The sequence below is a fragment of the Lissotriton vulgaris genome, chromosome 4_1 (assembly GCF_964263255.1).
Source record: "Lissotriton vulgaris chromosome 4_1, aLisVul1.2, whole genome shotgun sequence".
Lineage (NCBI taxonomy): Eukaryota > Metazoa > Chordata > Amphibia > Caudata > Salamandridae > Lissotriton > Lissotriton vulgaris.
The window spans coordinates 538533339-538555203 of NC_141691.1; the positions used below are offsets into that span (position 1 = coordinate 538533339).

At 33.4% G+C, this 21865-nt stretch overlaps 16 non-coding genes across 16 annotated transcripts; 8 read left to right on the forward strand and 8 right to left on the reverse strand.

Moving 5' to 3' along the window:
• Positions 1-1109: 1109 nt before the first annotated feature.
• TRNAQ-CUG (transfer RNA glutamine (anticodon CUG)) lies at positions 1110-1181 on the forward strand. Its single transcript has one exon. It is a non-coding gene; the product is annotated as a tRNA-Gln (tRNA).
• Positions 1182-2006: 825 nt separating this feature from the next.
• On the reverse strand, positions 2007-2078 carry TRNAQ-UUG (transfer RNA glutamine (anticodon UUG)). Its single transcript has one exon. It is a non-coding gene; the product is annotated as a tRNA-Gln (tRNA).
• A 1547-nt stretch (positions 2079-3625) lies between these two features.
• TRNAQ-CUG (transfer RNA glutamine (anticodon CUG)) lies at positions 3626-3697 on the forward strand. The gene has a single exon. It is a non-coding gene; the product is annotated as a tRNA-Gln (tRNA).
• An 825-nt stretch (positions 3698-4522) lies between these two features.
• TRNAQ-UUG (transfer RNA glutamine (anticodon UUG)) lies at positions 4523-4594 on the reverse strand. Its single transcript has one exon. It is a non-coding gene; the product is annotated as a tRNA-Gln (tRNA).
• A 1547-nt stretch (positions 4595-6141) lies between these two features.
• Positions 6142-6213, forward strand: TRNAQ-CUG (transfer RNA glutamine (anticodon CUG)). The gene has a single exon. It is a non-coding gene; the product is annotated as a tRNA-Gln (tRNA).
• Positions 6214-6991: 778 nt separating this feature from the next.
• Positions 6992-7063, reverse strand: TRNAQ-UUG (transfer RNA glutamine (anticodon UUG)). The gene has a single exon. It is a non-coding gene; the product is annotated as a tRNA-Gln (tRNA).
• Positions 7064-8610: 1547 nt separating this feature from the next.
• On the forward strand, positions 8611-8682 carry TRNAQ-CUG (transfer RNA glutamine (anticodon CUG)). The gene has a single exon. It is a non-coding gene; the product is annotated as a tRNA-Gln (tRNA).
• An 825-nt stretch (positions 8683-9507) lies between these two features.
• Positions 9508-9579, reverse strand: TRNAQ-UUG (transfer RNA glutamine (anticodon UUG)). Its single transcript has one exon. It is a non-coding gene; the product is annotated as a tRNA-Gln (tRNA).
• Positions 9580-11126: 1547 nt separating this feature from the next.
• On the forward strand, positions 11127-11198 carry TRNAQ-CUG (transfer RNA glutamine (anticodon CUG)). The gene has a single exon. It is a non-coding gene; the product is annotated as a tRNA-Gln (tRNA).
• An 825-nt stretch (positions 11199-12023) lies between these two features.
• TRNAQ-UUG (transfer RNA glutamine (anticodon UUG)) lies at positions 12024-12095 on the reverse strand. The gene has a single exon. It is a non-coding gene; the product is annotated as a tRNA-Gln (tRNA).
• A 1547-nt stretch (positions 12096-13642) lies between these two features.
• TRNAQ-CUG (transfer RNA glutamine (anticodon CUG)) lies at positions 13643-13714 on the forward strand. The gene has a single exon. It is a non-coding gene; the product is annotated as a tRNA-Gln (tRNA).
• Positions 13715-14539: 825 nt separating this feature from the next.
• Positions 14540-14611, reverse strand: TRNAQ-UUG (transfer RNA glutamine (anticodon UUG)). Its single transcript has one exon. It is a non-coding gene; the product is annotated as a tRNA-Gln (tRNA).
• Positions 14612-16159: 1548 nt separating this feature from the next.
• Positions 16160-16231, forward strand: TRNAQ-CUG (transfer RNA glutamine (anticodon CUG)). The gene has a single exon. It is a non-coding gene; the product is annotated as a tRNA-Gln (tRNA).
• A 778-nt stretch (positions 16232-17009) lies between these two features.
• Positions 17010-17081, reverse strand: TRNAQ-UUG (transfer RNA glutamine (anticodon UUG)). Its single transcript has one exon. It is a non-coding gene; the product is annotated as a tRNA-Gln (tRNA).
• Positions 17082-18628: 1547 nt separating this feature from the next.
• On the forward strand, positions 18629-18700 carry TRNAQ-CUG (transfer RNA glutamine (anticodon CUG)). The gene has a single exon. It is a non-coding gene; the product is annotated as a tRNA-Gln (tRNA).
• Positions 18701-19525: 825 nt separating this feature from the next.
• Positions 19526-19597, reverse strand: TRNAQ-UUG (transfer RNA glutamine (anticodon UUG)). Its single transcript has one exon. It is a non-coding gene; the product is annotated as a tRNA-Gln (tRNA).
• Between the last annotated feature and the right edge of the window lie 2268 nt (positions 19598-21865).

The window sequence follows — 21865 nt, forward strand, 5'->3', positions numbered from 1 at the left end:
CAACTTATATGTATGTATCTCCCTATATATCGCTATATGTCTATGTATTTTTATCGGAAAATATAAATATATACATTATAAAAATACGTATAATTAATAGAGGTGAAAATAATGAACAGTTGTTGCCTCTCCGCATTTGAAACATGAGCTTCTTCTCCTTCCTCTTCTATATGTCCTGAAATTGAGATAGTCACTTTTTAATCAATTTTGATCTAACAACATAGTTGATTTGTACAAAGCATATCATACGATCTGTGAATAATTCTAAAAAAGAAAATTAGATCAGTACCTTTGAGGCCTCCAAGCAAAAGCTTATATTTCATGATTGCAGATCGACTGTTGAAAATCAGCATGAGAAATGTTTTATTTCACAATTTCCATACTAATATACAAAAAACATTTGTACTATCTGAATGATACCGTCATTGTGGTTCTCTAGGTTTGATTTAAGAACACATCTCTTTCAGAATGTGCTATATTCGCCTTATCAATAGTGTGGAAATCTTCAAAAAGGAATGCTGGGAATCAGCCCTCTGAAATGCATTTGAGAAAAACAGGATAGGATTTTGTAATGTCGCACTATTTTGTGTAGGAATCTGATGTAAAAGTATTATGAAGTTCGTATTTCTGTAACTTGTTCAAGCTGTTGGACATTTTGAAAGGAGTCAACATTTGTCTCTTTCAACGTACTGGTATTGGATTGGAGCTATCAATAACAAAAGATGACAGAAATGTAAAAGGTCGAGATTAGTAAAATAGTACCTCAAAGAATTGGACTGGTACCTTTGCATGCAAAGTCCAAAGTGCCAACCGTTGCTCTTTGGAGCCACCCATGTGAGAGACAGAGAAATGGATGTAGTAGTTTGGAAATGTAGAATGTTTTAATATTCTTCAGTCAAATATGATCATTATGTTGTAAATTGCATGTCCTGATAAACGTTTGCACATTTAACACTGTTATGGAGAATGTAGCTGAAAAGAATCAAATCACATTGTAGCTCTTTACACTATGAGCATTCAACTGAGTTATCTTTTCATCAATGTAAGAAAAGCCCCTGCACTGATGCGCTCTCTTTTGTCTCAATGGAAAAATCCCTCATGTATGGCAGGGTTCCATGGTGTAATGGTTAGCACTCTGGACTCTGAATCCAGCGATCCGAGTTCAAATCTCGGTGGGACCTGCTTGAATTATGAGATTTAATATTTCACTAATTTCTTAGAATTTGGACTTGGAAAAACATAACGTCAAAGTTTTATACTGAAACTTATCAACGTATAAGTATGTATCTATGTACAGATGGCTATATCCATCTAGATAGCGATAATACAATATAAAGAAATGAATTATTCATAAACATAAGTACTGAAGCTGAAAACTAAAAACTGTTCTTTCCCATCCACAATTTAAGCAAGAGGTTCTTTTCCTTTCTCATCTTTATGATCAGTAATAAGATAGTTAATTTTGCTGATTTCTTATCTGACAACATTCTTAACTTACACATTGCATTTAATTGTGAATTTCTTTGAAAGAGGAATTCAGATTAATACATTTGACATGTCTTTCGAAAGATTCTACTTTGTGGTTATGGATCTACTTTAGAAAAACAGAGTGTAAATATCTGTGTGTCTTAATTTCAAGATTGTTATTTAAAAGTTCATCTCTTCTGTCCCCAAAATACACAATTTGATTCCTCAAGTTTTCTTTTAATGAAGGCTTTCCAATTTAAAAAGTTCCTTGTTCCCCTTATCAATAACAGTAAGATTTAAACAAGTAATATCTTGCATCAGCTTCTTGTGATGAGTTGAGAAAACAGAGTCAGCTCACAAAATGTCTCATTATTTTGAGCCATTTTATTTCCATGTTTTCTAAAAGTTCTATCATTTGCTCACATCAAATAGACTTTAAAAATACAATCAATAAATTAATGTTTCACTCTACCCGTGTTAGATTTATGATATTTATGAATACACTTGACAGAAAAAGATTTGGTCATAAGTCATGAAAGTGGTCCCACCGAGATTTGAACTCGGATCCTTGGATTCAAAGTCCAAAGTGCTAACCATTACACCATGGAACCTCCCATGTGACAGGGGAGCAAATTGCTGCAGCAATGTGGACATTTCACATTTTTTATTTTCTACAGTCAAAGACAAACAGAATTACATAACTTTTCTATTCTGTTCAACTTTTGCCTATTGAACTATGTTAGGGAAGGATGTTGCACAAAGGACTCAAGTAACGCTATGACTCTGTTGAACAGTACTTTTTATGTGAGATACGATTTTGCAATAAAAGATAAGATTCCCCCGTGAATGCAATCTCTTCTGCCAAAATGGAAAGCTCAACCTGGTACAGGTGGGTTGATGGTGTTATGCTTGTCAATCTGGACTCTGAAAACAGGGATCTAAGTACAAAGCTCAGTGGGACTTATCTAAACTTTACGATTTTTTTTCCATTCAGTTCTTAGAAGTATTAATTGGAAAAACATCTCATTTACTTATAAACTTGTACGTATCAACTTATATGTATGTATCTCCCTATATATCGCTATATGTCTATGTATTTTTATCGGAAAATATAAATATATACATTATAAAAATACGTATAATTAATAGAGGTGAAAATAATGAACAGTTGTTGCCTCTCCGCATTTGAAACATGAGCTTCTTCTCCTTCCTCTTCTATATGTCCTGAAATTGAGATAGTCACTTTTTAATCAATTTTGATCTAACAACATAGTTGATTTGTACAAAGCATATCATACGATCTGTGAATAATTCTAAAAAAGAAAATTAGATCAGTACCTTTGAGGCCTCCAAGCAAAAGCTTATATTTCATGATTGCAGATCGACTGTTGAAAATCAGCATGAGAAATGTTTTATTTCACAATTTCCATACTAATATACAAAAAACATTTGTACTATCTGAATGATACCGTCATTGTGGTTCTCTAGGTTTGATTTAAGAACACATCTCTTTCAGAATGTGCTATATTCGCCTTATCAATAGTGTGGAAATCTTCAAAAAGGAATGCTGGGAATCAGCCCTCTGAAATGCATTTGAGAAAAACAGGATAGGATTTTGTAATGTCGCACTATTTTGTGTAGGAATCTGATGTAAAAGTATTATGAAGTTCGTATTTCTGTAACTTGTTCAAGCTGTTGGACATTTTGAAAGGAGTCAACATTTGTCTCTTTCAACGTACTGGTATTGGATTGGAGCTATCAATAACAAAAGATGACAGAAATGTAAAAGGTCGAGATTAGTAAAATAGTACCTCAAAGAATTGGACTGGTACCTTTGCATGCAAAGTCCAAAGTGCCAACCGTTGCTCTTTGGAGCCACCCATGTGAGAGACAGAGAAATGGATGTAGTAGTTTGGAAATGTAGAATGTTTTAATATTCTTCAGTCAAATATGATCATTATTTTGTAAATTGCATGTCCTGATAAACGTTTGCACATTTAACACTGTTATGGAGAATGTAGCTGAAAAGAATCAAATCACATTGTAGCTCTTTACACTATGAGCATTCAACTGAGTTATCTTTTCATCAATGTAAGAAAAGCCCCTGCACTGATGCGCTCTCTTTTGTCTCAATGGAAAAATCCCTCATGTATGGCAGGGTTCCATGGTGTAATGGTTAGCACTCTGGACTCTGAATCCAGCGATCCGAGTTCAAATCTCGGTGGGACCTGCTTGAATTATGAGATTTAATATTTCACTAATTTCTTAGAATTTGGACTTGGAAAAACATAACGTCAAAGTTTTATACTGAAACTTATCAACGTATAAGTATGTATCTATGTACAGATGGCTATATCCATCTAGATAGCGATAATACAATATAAAGAAATGAATTATTCATAAACATAAGTACTGAAGCTGAAAACTAAAAACTGTTCTTTCCCATCCACAATTTAAGCAAGAGGTTCTTTTCCTTTCTCATCTTTATGATCAGTAATAAGATAGTTAATTTTGCTGATTTCTTATCTGACAACATTCTTAACTTACACATTGCATTTAATTGTGAATTTCTTTGAAAGAGGAATTCAGATTAATACATTTGACATGTCTTTCGAAAGATTCTACTTTGTGGTTATGGATCTACTTTAGAAAAACAGAGTGTAAATATCTGTGTGTCTTAATTTCAAGATTGTTATTTAAAAGTTCATCTCTTCTGTCCCCAAAATACACAATTTGATTGCTCAAGTTTTCTTTTAATGAAGGCTTTCCAATTTAAAAAGCTCCTTGTTCCCCTTATCAATAACAGTAAGATTTAAACAAGTAATATCTTGCATCAGCTTCTTGTGATGAGTTGAGAAAACAGAGTCAGCTCACAAAATGTCTCATTATTTTGAGCCATTTTATTTCCATGTTTTCTAAAAGTTCTATCATTTGCTCACATCAAATAGACTTTAAAAATACAATCAATAAATTAATGTTTCACTCTACCCGTGTTAGATTTATGATATTTATGAATACACTTGACAGAAAAAGATTTGGTCATAAGTCATGAAAGTGGTCCCACCGAGATTTGATCTCGGATCCTTGGATTCAAAGTCCAAAGTGCTAACCATTACACCATGGAACCTCCCATGTAACAGGGGAGCAAATTGCTGCAGCAATGTGGACATTTCAAATTTTTTATTTTCTACAGTCAAAGACAAACAGAATTACATAACTTTTCTATTCTGTTCAACTTTTGCCTATTGAACTATGTTAGGGAAGGATGTTGCACAAAGGACTCAAGTAACGCTATGACTCTGTTGAACAGTACTTTTTATGTGAGATACGATTTTGCAATAAAAGATAAGATTCCCCCGTGAATGCAATCTCTTCTGCCAAAATGGAAAGCTCAACCTGGTACAGGTGGGTTGATGGTGTTATGCTTGTCAATCTGGACTCTGAAAACAGGGATCTAAGTACAAAGCTCAGTGGGACTTATCTAAACTTTACGATTTTTTTTCCATTCAGTTCTTAGAAGTATTAATTGGAAAAACATCTCATTTACTTATAAACTTGTACGTATCAACTTATATGTATGTATCTCCCTATATATCGCTATATGTCTATGTATTTTTATCGGAAAATATAAATATATACATTATAAAAATACGTATAATTAATAGAGGTGAAAATAATGAACAGTTGTTGCCTCTCCGCATTTGAAACATGAGCTTCTTCTCCTTCCTCTTCTATATGTCCTGAAATTGAGATAGTCACTTTTTAATCAATTTTGATCTAACAACATAGTTGATTTGTACAAAGCATATCATACGATCTGTGAATAATTCTAAAAAAGAAAATTAGATCAGTACCTTTGAGGCCTCCAAGCAAAAGCTTATATTTCATGATTGCAGATCGACTGTTGAAAATCAGCATGAGAAATGTTTTATTTCACAATTTCCATACTAATATACAAAAAACATTTGTACTATCTGAATGATACCGTCATTGTGGTTCTCTAGGTTTGATTTAAGAACACATCTCTTTCAGAATGTGCTATATTCGCCTTATCAATAGTGTGGAAATCTTCAAAAAGGAATGCTGGGAATCAGCCCTCTGAAATGCATTTGAGAAAAACAGGATAGGATTTTGTAATGTCGCACTATTTTGTGTAGGAATCTGATGTAAAAGTATTATGAAGTTCGTATTTCTGTAACTTGTTCAAGCTGTTGGACATTTTGAAAGGAGTCAACATTTGTCTCGTTCAACCTACTGGTATTGGATTGGAGCTATCAATAACAAAAGATGACAGAAATGTAAAAGGTTGAGATTAGTAAAATAGTACCTCAAAGAATTGGACTGGTACCTTTGCATGCAAAGTCCAAAGTGCCAACCGTTGCTCTTTGGAGCCACCCATGTTAGAGACAGAGAAATGGATGTAGTAGTTTGGAAATGTAGAATGTTTTAATATTCTTCAGTCAAATATGATCATTATTTTGTAAATTGCATGTCCTGATAAACGTTTGCACATTTAACACTGTTATGGAGAATGTAGCTGAAAAGAATCAAATCACATTGTAGCTCTTTACACTATGAGCATTCAACTGAGTTATCTTTTCATCAATGTAAGAAAAGCCCCTGCACTGATGCGCTCTCTTTTGTCTCAATGGAAAAATCCCTCATGTATGGCAGGGTTCCATGGTGTAATGGTTAGCACTCTGGACTCTGAATCCAGCGATCCGAGTTCAAATCTCGGTGGGACCTGCTTGAATTATGAGATTTAATATTTCACTAATTTCTTTGATTTTGGACTTGGAAAAACATAACGTCAAAGTTTTATACTGTAACTTATCAACGTATAAGTATGTATCTATGTACAGATGGCTATATCCATCTAGATAGCGATAATACAATATAAAGAAATGAAAAATTCATAAACATAAGTACTGAAGCTGAAAACTAAAAACTGTTCTTTCCCATCCACAATTTAAGCAAGAGGTTCTTTTCCTTTCTCATCTTTATGATCAGTAATAAGATAGTTAATTTTGCTGATTTCTTATCTGACAACATTCTTAACTTACACAGTGCATTTAATTGTGAATTTCTTTGAAAGAGGAATTCAGATTAATACATTTGACATGTCTTTCGAAAGATTCTACTTTGTGGTTATGGATCTACTTTAGAAAAACAGAGTGTAAATATCTGTGTGTCTTAATTTCAAGATTGTTATTTAAAAGTTCATCTCTTCTGTCCCCAAAATACACAATTTGATTCCTCAAGTTTTCTTTTAATGAAGGCTTTCCAATTAAAAAAGTTCCTTGTTCCCCTTATCAATAACAGTAGAAAACAGAGTCAGCTCACAAAATGTCTCATTATTTTGAGCCATTTTATTTCCATGTTTTCTAAAAGTTCTATCATTTGCTCACATCAAATAGACTTTAAAAATACAATCAATAAATTAATGTTTCACTCTACCCGTGTTAGATTTATGATATTTATGAATGCACTTGACAGAAAAAGATTTGGTCATAAGTCATGAAAGTGGTCCCACCGAGATTTGAACTCGGATCCTTGGATTCAAAGTCCAAAGTGCTAACCATTACACCATGGAACCTCCCATGTGACAGGGGAGCAAATTGCTGCAGCAATGTGGACATTTCAAATTTTTTATTTTCTACAGTCAAAGACAAACAGAATTACATAACTTTTCTATTCTGTTCAACTTTTGCCTATTGAACTATGTTAGGGAAGGATGTTGCACAAAGGACTCAAGTAACGCTATGACTCTGTTGAACAGTACTTTTTATGTGAGATACGATTTTGCAATAAAAGATAAGATTCCCCCGTGAATGCAATCTCTTCTGCCAAAATGGAAAGCTCAACCTGGTACAGGTGGGTTGATGGTGTTATGCTTGTCAATCTGGACTCTGAAAACAGGGATCTAAGTACAAAGCTCAGTGGGACTTATCTAAACTTTACGATTTTTTTTCCATTCAGTTCTTAGAAGTATTAATTGGAAAAACATCTCATTTACTTATAAACTTGTACGTATCAACTTATATGTATGTATCTCCCTATATATCGCTATATGTCTATGTATTTTTATCGGAAAATATAAATATATACATTATAAAAATACGTATAATTAATAGAGGTGAAAATAATGAACAGTTGTTGCCTCTCCGCATTTGAAACATGAGCTTCTTCTCCTTCCTCTTCTATATGTCCTGAAATTGAGATAGTCACTTTTTAATCAATTTTGATCTAACAACATAGTTGATTTGTACAAAGCATATCATACGATCTGTGAATAATTCTAAAAAAGAAAATTAGATCAGTACCTTTGAGGCCTCCAAGCAAAAGCTTATATTTCATGATTGCAGATCGACTGTTGAAAATCAGCATGAGAAATGTTTTATTTCACAATTTCCATACTAATATACAAAAAACATTTGTACTATCTGAATGATACCGTCATTGTGGTTCTCTAGGTTTGATTTAAGAACACATCTCTTTCAGAATGTGCTATATTCGCCTTATCAATAGTGTGGAAATCTTCAAAAAGGAATGCTGGGAATCAGCCCTCTGAAATGCATTTGAGAAAAACAGGATAGGATTTTGTAATGTCGCACTATTTTGTGTAGGAATCTGATGTAAAAGTATTATGAAGTTCGTATTTCTGTAACTTGTTCAAGCTGTTGGACATTTTGAAAGGAGTCAACATTTGTCTCTTTCAACGTACTGGTATTGGATTGGAGCTATCAATAACAAAAGATGACAGAAATGTAAAAGGTCGAGATTAGTAAAATAGTACCTCAAAGAATTGGACTGGTACCTTTGCATGCAAAGTCCAAAGTGCCAACCGTTGCTCTTTGGAGCCACCCATGTGAGAGACAGAGAAATGGATGTAGTAGTTTGGAAATGTAGAATGTTTTAATATTCTTCAGTCAAATATGATCATTATGTTGTAAATTGCATGTCCTGATAAACGTTTGCACATTTAACACTGTTATGGAGAATGTAGCTGAAAAGAATCAAATCACATTGTAGCTCTTTACACTATGAGCATTCAACTGAGTTATCTTTTCATCAATGTAAGAAAAGCCCCTGCACTGATGCGCTCTCTTTTGTCTCAATGGAAAAATCCCTCATGTATGGCAGGGTTCCATGGTGTAATGGTTAGCACTCTGGACTCTGAATCCAGCGATCCGAGTTCAAATCTCGGTGGGACCTGCTTGAATTATGAGATTTAATATTTCACTAATTTCTTAGAATTTGGACTTGGAAAAACATAACGTCAAAGTTTTATACTGAAACTTATCAACGTATAAGTATGTATCTATGTACAGATGGCTATATCCATCTAGATAGCGATAATACAATATAAAGAAATGAATTATTCATAAACATAAGTACTGAAGCTGAAAACTAAAAACTGTTCTTTCCCATCCACAATTTAAGCAAGAGGTTCTTTTCCTTTCTCATCTTTATGATCAGTAATAAGATAGTTAATTTTGCTGATTTCTTATCTGACAACATTCTTAACTTACACATTGCATTTAATTGTGAATTTCTTTGAAAGAGGAATTCAGATTAATACATTTGACATGTCTTTCGAAAGATTCTACTTTGTGGTTATGGATCTACTTTAGAAAAACAGAGTGTAAATATCTGTGTGTCTTAATTTCAAGATTGTTATTTAAAAGTTCATCTCTTCTGTCCCCAAAATACACAATTTGATTCCTCAAGTTTTCTTTTAATGAAGGCTTTCCAATTTAAAAAGTTCCTTGTTCCCCTTATCAATAACAGTAAGATTTAAACAAGTAATATCTTGCATCAGCTTCTTGTGATGAGTTGAGAAAACAGAGTCAGCTCACAAAATGTCTCATTATTTTGAGCCATTTTATTTCCATGTTTTCTAAAAGTTCTATCATTTGCTCACATCAAATAGACTTTAAAAATACAATCAATAAATTAATGTTTCACTCTACCCGTGTTAGATTTATGATATTTATGAATACACTTGACAGAAAAAGATTTGGTCATAAGTCATGAAAGTGGTCCCACCGAGATTTGAACTCGGATCCTTGGATTCAAAGTCCAAAGTGCTAACCATTACACCATGGAACCTCCCATGTGACAGGGGAGCAAATTGCTGCAGCAATGTGGACATTTCACATTTTTTATTTTCTACAGTCAAAGACAAACAGAATTACATAACTTTTCTATTCTGTTCAACTTTTGCCTATTGAACTATGTTAGGGAAGGATGTTGCACAAAGGACTCAAGTAACGCTATGACTCTGTTGAACAGTACTTTTTATGTGAGATACGATTTTGCAATAAAAGATAAGATTCCCCCGTGAATGCAATCTCTTCTGCCAAAATGGAAAGCTCAACCTGGTACAGGTGGGTTGATGGTGTTATGCTTGTCAATCTGGACTCTGAAAACAGGGATCTAAGTACAAAGCTCAGTGGGACTTATCTAAACTTTACGATTTTTTTTCCATTCAGTTCTTAGAAGTATTAATTGGAAAAACATCTCATTTACTTATAAACTTGTACGTATCAACTTATATGTATGTATCTCCCTATATATCGCTATATGTCTATGTATTTTTATCGGAAAATATAAATATATACATTATAAAAATACGTATAATTAATAGAGGTGAAAATAATGAACAGTTGTTGCCTCTCCGCATTTGAAACATGAGCTTCTTCTCCTTCCTCTTCTATATGTCCTGAAATTGAGATAGTCACTTTTTAATCAATTTTGATCTAACAACATAGTTGATTTGTACAAAGCATATCATACGATCTGTGAATAATTCTAAAAAAGAAAATTAGATCAGTACCTTTGAGGCCTCCAAGCAAAAGCTTATATTTCATGATTGCAGATCGACTGTTGAAAATCAGCATGAGAAATGTTTTATTTCACAATTTCCATACTAATATACAAAAAACATTTGTACTATCTGAATGATACCGTCATTGTGGTTCTCTAGGTTTGATTTAAGAACACATCTCTTTCAGAATGTGCTATATTCGCCTTATCAATAGTGTGGAAATCTTCAAAAAGGAATGCTGGGAATCAGCCCTCTGAAATGCATTTGAGAAAAACAGGATAGGATTTTGAAATGTCGCACTATTTTGTGTAGGAATCTGATGTAAAAGTATTATGAAGTTCGTATTTCTGTAACTTGTTCAAGCTGTTGGACATTTTGAAAGGAGTCAACATTTGTCTCTTTCAACGTACTGGTATTGGATTGGAGCTATCAATAACAAAAGATGACAGAAATGTAAAAGGTCGAGATTAGTAAAATAGTACCTCAAAGAATTGGACTGGTACCTTTGCATGCAAAGTCCAAAGTGCCAACCGTTGCTCTTTGGAGCCACCCATGTGAGAGACAGAGAAATGGATGTAGTAGTTTGGAAATGTAGAATGTTTTAATATTCTTCAGTCAAATATGATCATTATGTTGTAAATTGCATGTCCTGATAAACGTTTGCACATTTAACACTGTTATGGAGAATGTAGCTGAAAAGAATCAAATCACATTGTAGCTCTTTACACTATGAGCATTCAACTGAGTTATCTTTTCATCAATGTAAGAAAAGCCCCTGCACTGATGCGCTCTCTTTTGTCTCAATGGAAAAATCCCTCATGTATGGCAGGGTTCCATGGTGTAATGGTTAGCACTCTGGACTCTGAATCCAGCGATCCGAGTTCAAATCTCGGTGGGACCTGCTTGAATTATGAGATTTAATATTTCACTAATTTCTTAGAATTTGGACTTGGAAAAACATAACGTCAAAGTTTTATACTGAAACTTATCAACGTATAAGTATGTATCTATGTACAGATGGCTATATCCATCTAGATAGCGATAATACAATATAAAGAAATGAATTATTCATAAACATAAGTACTGAAGCTGAAAACTAAAAACTGTTCTTTCCCATCCACAATTTAAGCAAGAGGTTCTTTTCCTTTCTCATCTTTATGATCAGTAATAAGATAGTTAATTTTGCTGATTTCTTATCTGACAACATTCTTAACTTACACATTGCATTTAATTGTGAATTTCTTTGAAAGAGGAATTCAGATTAATACATTTGACATGTCTTTCGAAAGATTCTACTTTGTGGTTATGGATCTACTTTAGAAAAACAGAGTGTAAATATCTGTGTGTCTTAATTTCAAGATTGTTATTTAAAAGTTCATCTCTTCTGTCCCCAAAATACACAATTTGATTCCTCAAGTTTTCTTTTAATGAAGGCTTTCCAATTTAAAAAGTTCCTTGTTCCCCTTATCAATAACAGTAAGATTTAAACAAGTAATATCTTGCATCAGCTTCTTGTGATGAGTTGAGAAAACAGAGTCAGCTCACAAAATGTCTCATTATTTTGAGCCATTTTATTTCCATGTTTTCTAAAAGTTCTATCATTTGCTCACATCAAATAGACTTTAAAAATACAATCAATAAATTAATGTTTCACTCTACCCGTGTTAGATTTATGATATTTATGAATACACTTGACAGAAAAAGATTTGGTCATAAGTCATGAAAGTGGTCCCACCGAGATTTGAACTCGGATCCTTGGATTCAAAGTCCAAAGTGCTAACCATTACACCATGGAACCTCCCATGTGACAGGGGAGCAAATTGCTGCAGCAATGTGGACATTTCACATTTTTTATTTTCTACAGTCAAAGACAAACAGAATTACATAACTTTTCTATTCTGTTCAACTTTTGCCTATTGAACTATGTTAGGGAAGGATGTTGCACAAAGGACTCAAGTAACGCTATGACTCTGTTGAACAGTACTTTTTATGTGAGATACGATTTTGCAATAAAAGATAAGATTCCCCCGTGAATGCAATCTCTTCTGCCAAAATGGAAAGCTCAACCTGGTACAGGTGGGTTGATGGTGTTATGCTTGTCAATCTGGACTCTGAAAACAGGGATCTAAGTACAAAGCTCAGTGGGACTTATCTAAACTTTACGATTTTTTTTCCATTCAGTTCTTAGAAGTATTAATTGGAAAAACATCTCATTTACTTATAAACTTGTACGTATCAACTTATATGTATGTATCTCCCTATATATCGCTATATGTCTATGTATTTTTATCGGAAAATATAAATATATACATTATAAAAATACGTATAATTAATAGAGGTGAAAATAATGAACAGTTGTTGCCTCTCCGCATTTGAAACATGAGCTTCTTCTCCTTCCTCTTCTATATGTCCTGAAATTGAGATAGTCACTTTTTAATCAATTTTGATCTAACAACATAGTTGATTTGTACAAAGCATATCATACGATCTGTGAATAATTCTAAAAAAGAAAATTAGATCAGTACCTTTGAGGCCTCCAAGCAAAAGCTTATATTTCATGATTGCAGATCGACTGTTGAAAATCAGCATGAGAAATGTTTTATTTCACAATTTCCATACTAATATACAAAAAACATTTGTACTATCTGAATGATACCGTCATTGTGGTTCTCTAGGTTTGATTTAAGAACACATCTCTTTCAGAATGTGCTATATTCGCCTTATCAATAGTGTGGAAATCTTCAAAAAGGAATGCTGGGAATCAGCCCTCTGAAATGCATTTGAGAAAAACAGGATAGGATTTTGTAATGTCGCACTATTTTGTGTAGGAATCTGATGTAAAAGTATTATGAAGTTCGTATTTCTGTAACTTGTTCAAGCTGTTGGACATTTTGAAAGGAGTCAACATTTGTCTCTTTCAACGTACTGGTATTGGATTGGAGCTATCAATAACAAAAGATGACGGAAATGTAAAAGGTCGAGATTAGTAAAATAGTACCTCAAAGAATTGGACTGGTACCTTTGCATGCAAAGTCCAAAGTGCCAACCGTTGCTCTTTGGAGCCACCCATGTGAGAGACAGAGAAATGGATGTAGTAGTTTGGAAATGTAGAATGTTTTAATATTCTTCAGTCAAATATGATCATTATTTTGTAAATTGCATGTCCTGATAAACGTTTGCACATTTAACACTGTTATGGAGAATGTAGCTGAAAAGAATCAAATCACATTGTAGCTCTTTACACTATGAGCATTCAACTGAGTTATCTTTTCATCAATGTAAGAAAAGCCCCTGCACTGATGCGCTCTCTTTTGTCTCAATGGAAAAATCCCTCATGTATGGCAGGGTTCCATGGTGTAATGGTTAGCACTCTGGACTCTGAATCCAGCGATCCGAGTTCAAATCTCGGTGGGACCTGCTTGAATTATGAGATTTAATATTTCACTAATTTCTTAGAATTTGGACTTGGAAAAACATAACGTCAAAGTTTTATACTGAAACTTATCAACGTATAAGTATGTATCTATGTACAGATGGCTATATCCATCTAGATAGCGATAATACAATATAAAGAAATGAATTATTCATAAACATAAGTACTGAAGCTGAAAACTAAAAACTGTTCTTTCCCATCCACAATTTAAGCAAGAGGTTCTTTTCCTTTCTCATCTTTATGATCAGTAATAAGATAGTTAATTTTGCTGATTTCTTATCTGACAACATTCTTAACTTACACATTGCATTTAATTGTGAATTTCTTTGAAAGAGGAATTCAGATTAATACATTTGACATGTCTTTCGAAAGATTCTACTTTGTGGTTATGGATCTACTTTAGAAAAACAGAGTGTAAATATCTGTGTGTCTTAATTTCAAGATTGTTATTTAAAAGTTCATCTCTTCTGTCCCCAAAATACACAATTTGATTGCTCAAGTTTTCTTTTAATGAAGGCTTTCCAATTTAAAAAGCTCCTTGTTCCCCTTATCAATAACAGTAAGATTTAAACAAGTAATATCTTGCATCAGCTTCTTGTGATGAGTTGAGAAAACAGAGTCAGCTCACAAAATGTCTCATTATTTTGAGCCATTTTATTTCCATGTTTTCTAAAAGTTCTATCATTTGCTCACATCAAATAGACTTTAAAAATACAATCAATAAATTAATGTTTCACTCTACCCGTGTTAGATTTATGATATTTATGAATACACTTGACAGAAAAAGATTTGGTCATAAGTCATGAAAGTGGTCCCACCGAGATTTGATCTCGGATCCTTGGATTCAAAGTCCAAAGTGCTAACCATTACACCATGGAACCTCCCATGTAACAGGGGAGCAAATTGCTGCAGCAATGTGGACATTTCAAATTTTTTATTTTCTACAGTCAAAGACAAACAGAATTACATAACTTTTCTATTCTGTTCAACTTTTGCCTATTGAACTATGTTAGGGAAGGATGTTGCACAAAGGACTCAAGTAACGCTATGACTCTGTTGAACAGTACTTTTTATGTGAGATACGATTTTGCAATAAAAGATAAGATTCCCCCGTGAATGCAATCTCTTCTGCCAAAATGGAAAGCTCAACCTGGTACAGGTGGGTTGATGGTGTTATGCTTGTCAATCTGGACTCTGAAAACAGGGATCTAAGTACAAAGCTCAGTGGGACTTATCTAAACTTTACGATTTTTTTTCCATTCAGTTCTTAGAAGTATTAATTGGAAAAACATCTCATTTACTTATAAACTTGTACGTATCAACTTATATGTATGTATCTCCCTATATATCGCTATATGTCTATGTATTTTTATCGGAAAATATAAATATATACATTATAAAAATACGTATAATTAATAGAGGTGAAAATAATGAACAGTTGTTGCCTCTCCGCATTTGAAACATGAGCTTCTTCTCCTTCCTCTTCTATATGTCCTGAAATTGAGATAGTCACTTTTTAATCAATTTTGACCTAACAGCATAGTTGATTTGTACAAAGCATATCATACGATCTGTGAATAATTCTAAAAAAAGAAAATTAGATCAGTACCTTTGAGGCCTCCAAGCAAAAGCTTATATTTCATGATTGCAGATCGACTGTTGAAAATCAGCATGAGAAATGTTTTATTTCACAATTTCCATACTAATATACAAAAAACATTTGTACTATCTGAATGATACCGTCATTGTGGTTCTCTAGGTTTGATTTAAGAACACATCTCTTTCAAAATGTGCTATATTCGCCTTATCAATAGTGTAGAAATCTTCAAAAAGGAATGCTGGGAATCAGCCCTCTGAAATGCATTTGAGAAAAACAGGATAGGATTTTGTAATGTCGCACTATTTTGTGTAGGAATCTGATGTAAAAGTATTATAAAGTTCGTATTTCTGTAACTTGTTCAAGCTGTTGGACATTTTGAAAGGAGTCAACATTTGTCTCGTTCAACCTACTGGTATTGGATTGGAGCTATCAATAACAAAAGATGACAGAAATGTAAAAGGTTGAGATTAGTAAAATAGTACCTCAAAGAATTGGACTGGTACCTTTGCATGCAAAGTCCAAAGTGCCAACCGTTGCTCTTTGGAGCCACCCATGTTAGAGACAGAGAAATGGATGTAGTAGTTTGGAAATGTAGAATGTTTTAATATTCTTCAGTCAAATATGATCATTATTTTGTAAATTGCATGTCCTGATAAACGTTTGCACATTTAACACTGTTATGGAGAATGTAGCTGAAAAGAATCAAATCACATTGTAGCTCTTTACACTATGAGCATTCAACTGAGTTATCTTTTCATCAATGTAAGAAAAGCCCCTGCACTGATGCGCTCTCTTTTGTCTCAATGGAAAAATCCCTCATGTATGGCAGGGTTCCATGGTGTAATGGTTAGCACTCTGGACTCTGAATCCAGCGATCCGAGTTCAAATCTCGGTGGGACCTGCTTGAATTATGAGATTTAATATTTCACTAATTTCTTTGATTTTGGACTTGGAAAAACATAACGTCAAAGTTTTATACTGTAACTTATCAACGTATAAGTATGTATCTATGTACAGATGGCTATATCCATCTAGATAGCGATAATACAATATAAAGAAATGAAAAATTCATAAACATAAGTACTGAAGCTGAAAACTAAAAACTGTTCTTTCCCATCCACAATTTAAGCAAGAGGTTCTTTTCCTTTCTCATCTTTATGATCAGTAATAAGATAGTTAATTTTGCTGATTTCTTATCTGACAACATTCTTAACTTACACAGTGCATTTAATTGTGAATTTCTTTGAAAGAGGAATTCAGATTAATACATTTGACATGTCTTTCGAAAGATTCTACTTTGTGGTTATGGATCTACTTTAGAAAAACAGAGTGTAAATATCTGTGTGTCTTAATTTCAAGATTGTTATTTAAAAGTTCATCTCTTCTGTCCCCAAAATACACAATTTGATTCCTCAAGTTTTCTTTTAATGAAGGCTTTCCAATTAAAAAAGTTCCTTGTTCCCCTTATCAATAACAGTAGAAAACAGAGTCAGCTCACAAAATGTCTCATTATTTTGAGCCATTTTATTTCCATGTTTTCTAAAAGTTCTATCATTTGCTCACATCAAATAGACTTTAAAAATACAATCAATAAATTAATGTTTCACTCTACCCGTGTTAGATTTATGATATTTATGAATACACTTGACAGAAAAAGATTTGGTCATAAGTCATGAAAGTGGTCCCACCGAGATTTGAACTCGGATCCTTGGATTCAAAGTCCAAAGTGCTAACCATTACACCATGGAACCTCCCATGTGACAGGGGAGCAAATTGCTGCAGCAATGTGGACATTTCAAATTTTTTATTTTCTACAGTCAAAGACAAACAGAATTACATAACTTTTCTATTCTGTTCAACTTTTGCCTATTGAACTATGTTAGGGAAGGATGTTGCACAAAGGACTCAAGTAACGCTATGACTCTGTTGAACAGTACTTTTTATGTGAGATACGATTTTGCAATAAAAGATAAGATTCCCCCGTGAATGCAATCTCTTCTGCCAAAATGGAAAGCTCAACCTGGTACAGGTGGGTTGATGGTGTTATGCTTGTCAATCTGGACTCTGAAAACAGGGATCTAAGTACAAAGCTCAGTGGGACTTATCTAAACTTTACGATTTTTTTTCCATTCAGTTCTTAGAAGTATTAATTGGAAAAACATCTCATTTACTTATAAACTTGTACGTATCAACTTATATGTATGTATCTCCCTATATATCGCTATATGTCTATGTATTTTTATCGGAAAATATAAATATATACATTATAAAAATACGTATAATTAATAGAGGTGAAAATAATGAACAGTTGTTGCCTCTCCGCATTTGAAACATGAGCTTCTTCTCCTTCCTCTTCTATATGTCCTGAAATTGAGATAGTCACTTTTTAATCAATTTTGATCTAACAACATAGTTGATTTGTACAAAGCATATCATACGATCTGTGAATAATTCTAAAAAAGAAAATTAGATCAGTACCTTTGAGGCCTCCAAGCAAAAGCTTATATTTCATGATTGCAGATCGACTGTTGAAAATCAGCATGAGAAATGTTTTATTTCACAATTTCCATACTAATATACAAAAAACATTTGTACTATCTGAATGATACCGTCATTGTGGTTCTCTAGGTTTGATTTAAGAACACATCTCTTTCAGAATGTGCTATATTCGCCTTATCAATAGTGTGGAAATCTTCAAAAAGGAATGCTGGGAATCAGCCCTCTGAAATGCATTTGAGAAAAACAGGATAGGATTTTGTAATGTCGCACTATTTTGTGTAGGAATCTGATGTAAAAGTATTATGAAGTTCGTATTTCTGTAACTTGTTCAAGCTGTTGGACATTTTGAAAGGAGTCAACATTTGTCTCTTTCAACGTACTGGTATTGGATTGGAGCTATCAATAACAAAAGATGACAGAAATGTAAAAGGTCGAGATTAGTAAAATAGTACCTCAAAGAATTGGACTGGTACCTTTGCATGCAAAGTCCAAAGTGCCAACCGTTGCTCTTTGGAGCCACCCATGTGAGAGACAGAGAAATGGATGTAGTAGTTTGGAAATGTAGAATGTTTTAATATTCTTCAGTCAAATATGATCATTATGTTGTAAATTGCATGTCCTGATAAACGTTTGCACATTTAACACTGTTATGGAGAATGTAGCTGAAAAGAATCAAATCACATTGTAGCTCTTTACACTATGAGCATTCAACTGAGTTATCTTTTCATCAATGTAAGAAAAGCCCCTGCACTGATGCGCTCTCTTTTGTCTCAATGGAAAAATCCCTCATGTATGGCAGGGTTCCATGGTGTAATGGTTAGCACTCTGGACTCTGAATCCAGCGATCCGAGTTCAAATCTCGGTGGGACCTGCTTGAATTATGAGATTTAATATTTCACTAATTTCTTAGAATTTGGACTTGGAAAAACATAACGTCAAAGTTTTATACTGAAACTTATCAACGTATAAGTATGTATCTATGTACAGATGGCTATATCCATCTAGATAGCGATAATACAATATAAAGAAATGAATTATTCATAAACATAAGTACTGAAGCTGAAAACTAAAAACTGTTCTTTCCCATCCACAATTTAAGCAAGAGGTTCTTTTCCTTTCTCATCTTTATGATCAGTAATAAGATAGTTAATTTTGCTGATTTCTTATCTGACAACATTCTTAACTTACACATTGCATTTAATTGTGAATTTCTTTGAAAGAGGAATTCAGATTAATACATTTGACATGTCTTTCGAAAGATTCTACTTTGTGGTTATGGATCTACTTTAGAAAAACAGAGTGTAAATATCTGTGTGTCTTAATTTCAAGATTGTTATTTAAAAGTTCATCTCTTCTGTCCCCAAAATACACAATTTGATTCCTCAAGTTTTCTTTTAATGAAGGCTTTCCAATTTAAAAAGTTCCTTGTTCCCCTTATCAATAACAGTAAGATTTAAACAAGTAATATCTTGCATCAGCTTCTTGTGATGAGTTGAGAAAACAGAGTCAGCTCACAAAATGTCTCATTATTTTGAGCCATTTTATTTCCATGTTTTCTAAAAGTTCTATCATTTGCTCACATCAAATAGACTTTAAAAATACAATCAATAAATTAATGTTTCACTCTACCCGTGTTAGATTTATGATATTTATGAATACACTTGACAGAAAAAGATTTGGTCATAAGTCATGAAAGTGGTCCCACCGAGATTTGAACTCGGATCCTTGGATTCAAAGTCCAAAGTGCTAACCATTACACCATGGAACCTCCCATGTGACAGGGGAGCAAATTGCTGCAGCAATGTGGACATTTCACATTTTTTATTTTCTACAGTCAAAGACAAACAGAATTACATAACTTTTCTATTCTGTTCAACTTTTGCCTATTGAACTATGTTAGGGAAGGATGCTGCACAAAGGACTCAAGTAACGCTATGACTCTGTTGAACAGTACTTTTTATGTGAGATAAGATTTTGCAATAAAAGATAAGATTCCCCCGTGAATGCAATCTCTTCTGCCAAAATGGAAAGCTCAACCTGGTACAGGTGGGTTGATGGTGTTATGCTTGTCAATCTGGACTCTGAAAACAGGGATCTAAGTACAAAGCTCAGTGGGACTTATCTAAACTTTACGGTTTTTTTTCCATTCAGTTCTTAGAAGTATTAATTGGAAAAACATCTCATTTACTTATAAACTTGTACGTATCAACTTATATGTATGTATCTCCCTATATATCGCTATATGTCTATGTATTTTTATCGGAAAATATAAATATATACATTATAAAAATATGTATAATTAATAGAGGTGAAAATAAAGAACAGTTGTTGCCTCTCCGCATTTGAAACATGAGCTTCTTCTCCTTCCTCTTCTATATGTCCTGAAATTGAGATAGTCACTTTTTAATCAATTTTGACCTAACAGCATAGTTGATTTGTACAAAGCATATCATACGATCTGTGAATAATTCTAAAAAAAGAAAATTAGATCAGTACCTTTGAGGCCTCCAAGCAAAAGCTTATATTTCATGATTGCAGATCGACTGTTGAAAATCAGCATGAGAAATGTTTTATTTCACAATTTCCATACTAATATACAAAAAACATTTGTACTATCTGAATGATACCGTCATTGTGGTTCTCTAGGTTTGATTTAAGAACACATCTCTTTCAAAATGTGCTATATTCGCCTTATCAATAGTGTAGAAATCTTCAAAAAGGAATGCTGGGAATCAGCCCTCTGAAATGCATTTGAGAAAAACAGGATAGGATTTTGTAATGTCGCACTATTTTGTGTAGGAATCTGATGTAAAAGTATTATAAAGTTCGTATTTCTGTAACTTGTTCAAGCTGTTGGACATTTTGAAAGGAGTCAACATTTGTCTCGTTCAACCTACTGGTATTGGATTGGAGCTATCAATAACAAAAGATGACAGAAATATAAAAGGTTGAGATTAGTAAAATAGTACCTCAAAGAATTGGACTGGTACCTTTGCATGCAAAGTCCAAAGTGCCAACCGTTGCTCTTTGGAGCCACCCATGTGAGAGACAGAGAAATGGATGTAGTAGTTTGGAAATGTAGAATGTTTTAATATTCTTCAGTCAAATATGATCATTATTTTGTAAATTGCATGTCCTGATAAACGTTTGCACATTTAACACTGTTATGGAGAATGTAGCTGAAAAGAATCAAATCACATTGTAGCTCTTTACACTATGAGCATTCAACTGAGTTATCTTTTCATCAATGTAAGAAAAGCCCCTGCACTGATGCGCTCTCTTTTGTCTCAATGGAAAAATCCCTCATGTATGGCAGGGTTCCATGGTGTAATGGTTAGCACTCTGAACTCTGAATCCAGCGATCCGAGTTCAAATCTCGGTGGGACCTGCTTGAATTATGAGATTTAATATTTCACTAATTTCTTAGAATTTGGACTTGGAAAAACATAACGTCAAAGTTTTATACTGTAACTTATCAACGTATAAGTATGTATCTATGTACAGATGGCTATATCCATCTAGATAGCGATAATACAATATAAAGAAATGAAAAATTCATAAACATAAGTACTGAAGCTGAAAACTAAAAACTGTTCTTTCCCATCCACAATTTAAGCAAGAGTTTCTTTTCCTTTCTCATCTTTATGATCAGTAATAAGATAGTTAATTTTGCTGATTTCTTATCTGACAACATTCTTAACTTACACAGTGCATTTAATTGTGAATTTCTTTGAAAGAGGAATTCAGATTAATACATTTGACATGTCTTTCGAAAGATTCTACTTTGTGGTTATGGATCTACTTTAGAAAAACAGAGTGTAAATATCTGTGTGTCTTAATTTCAAGATTGTTATTTAAAAGTTCATCTCTTCTGTCCCCAAAATACACAATTTGATTCCTCAAGTTTTCTTTTAATGAAGGCTTTCCAATTAAAAAAGTTCCTTGTTCCCCTTATCAATAACAGTAAGATTTAAACAAGTAATATCTTGCATCAGCCTCTTGTGATGAGTTGAGAAAACAGAGTCAGCTCACAAAA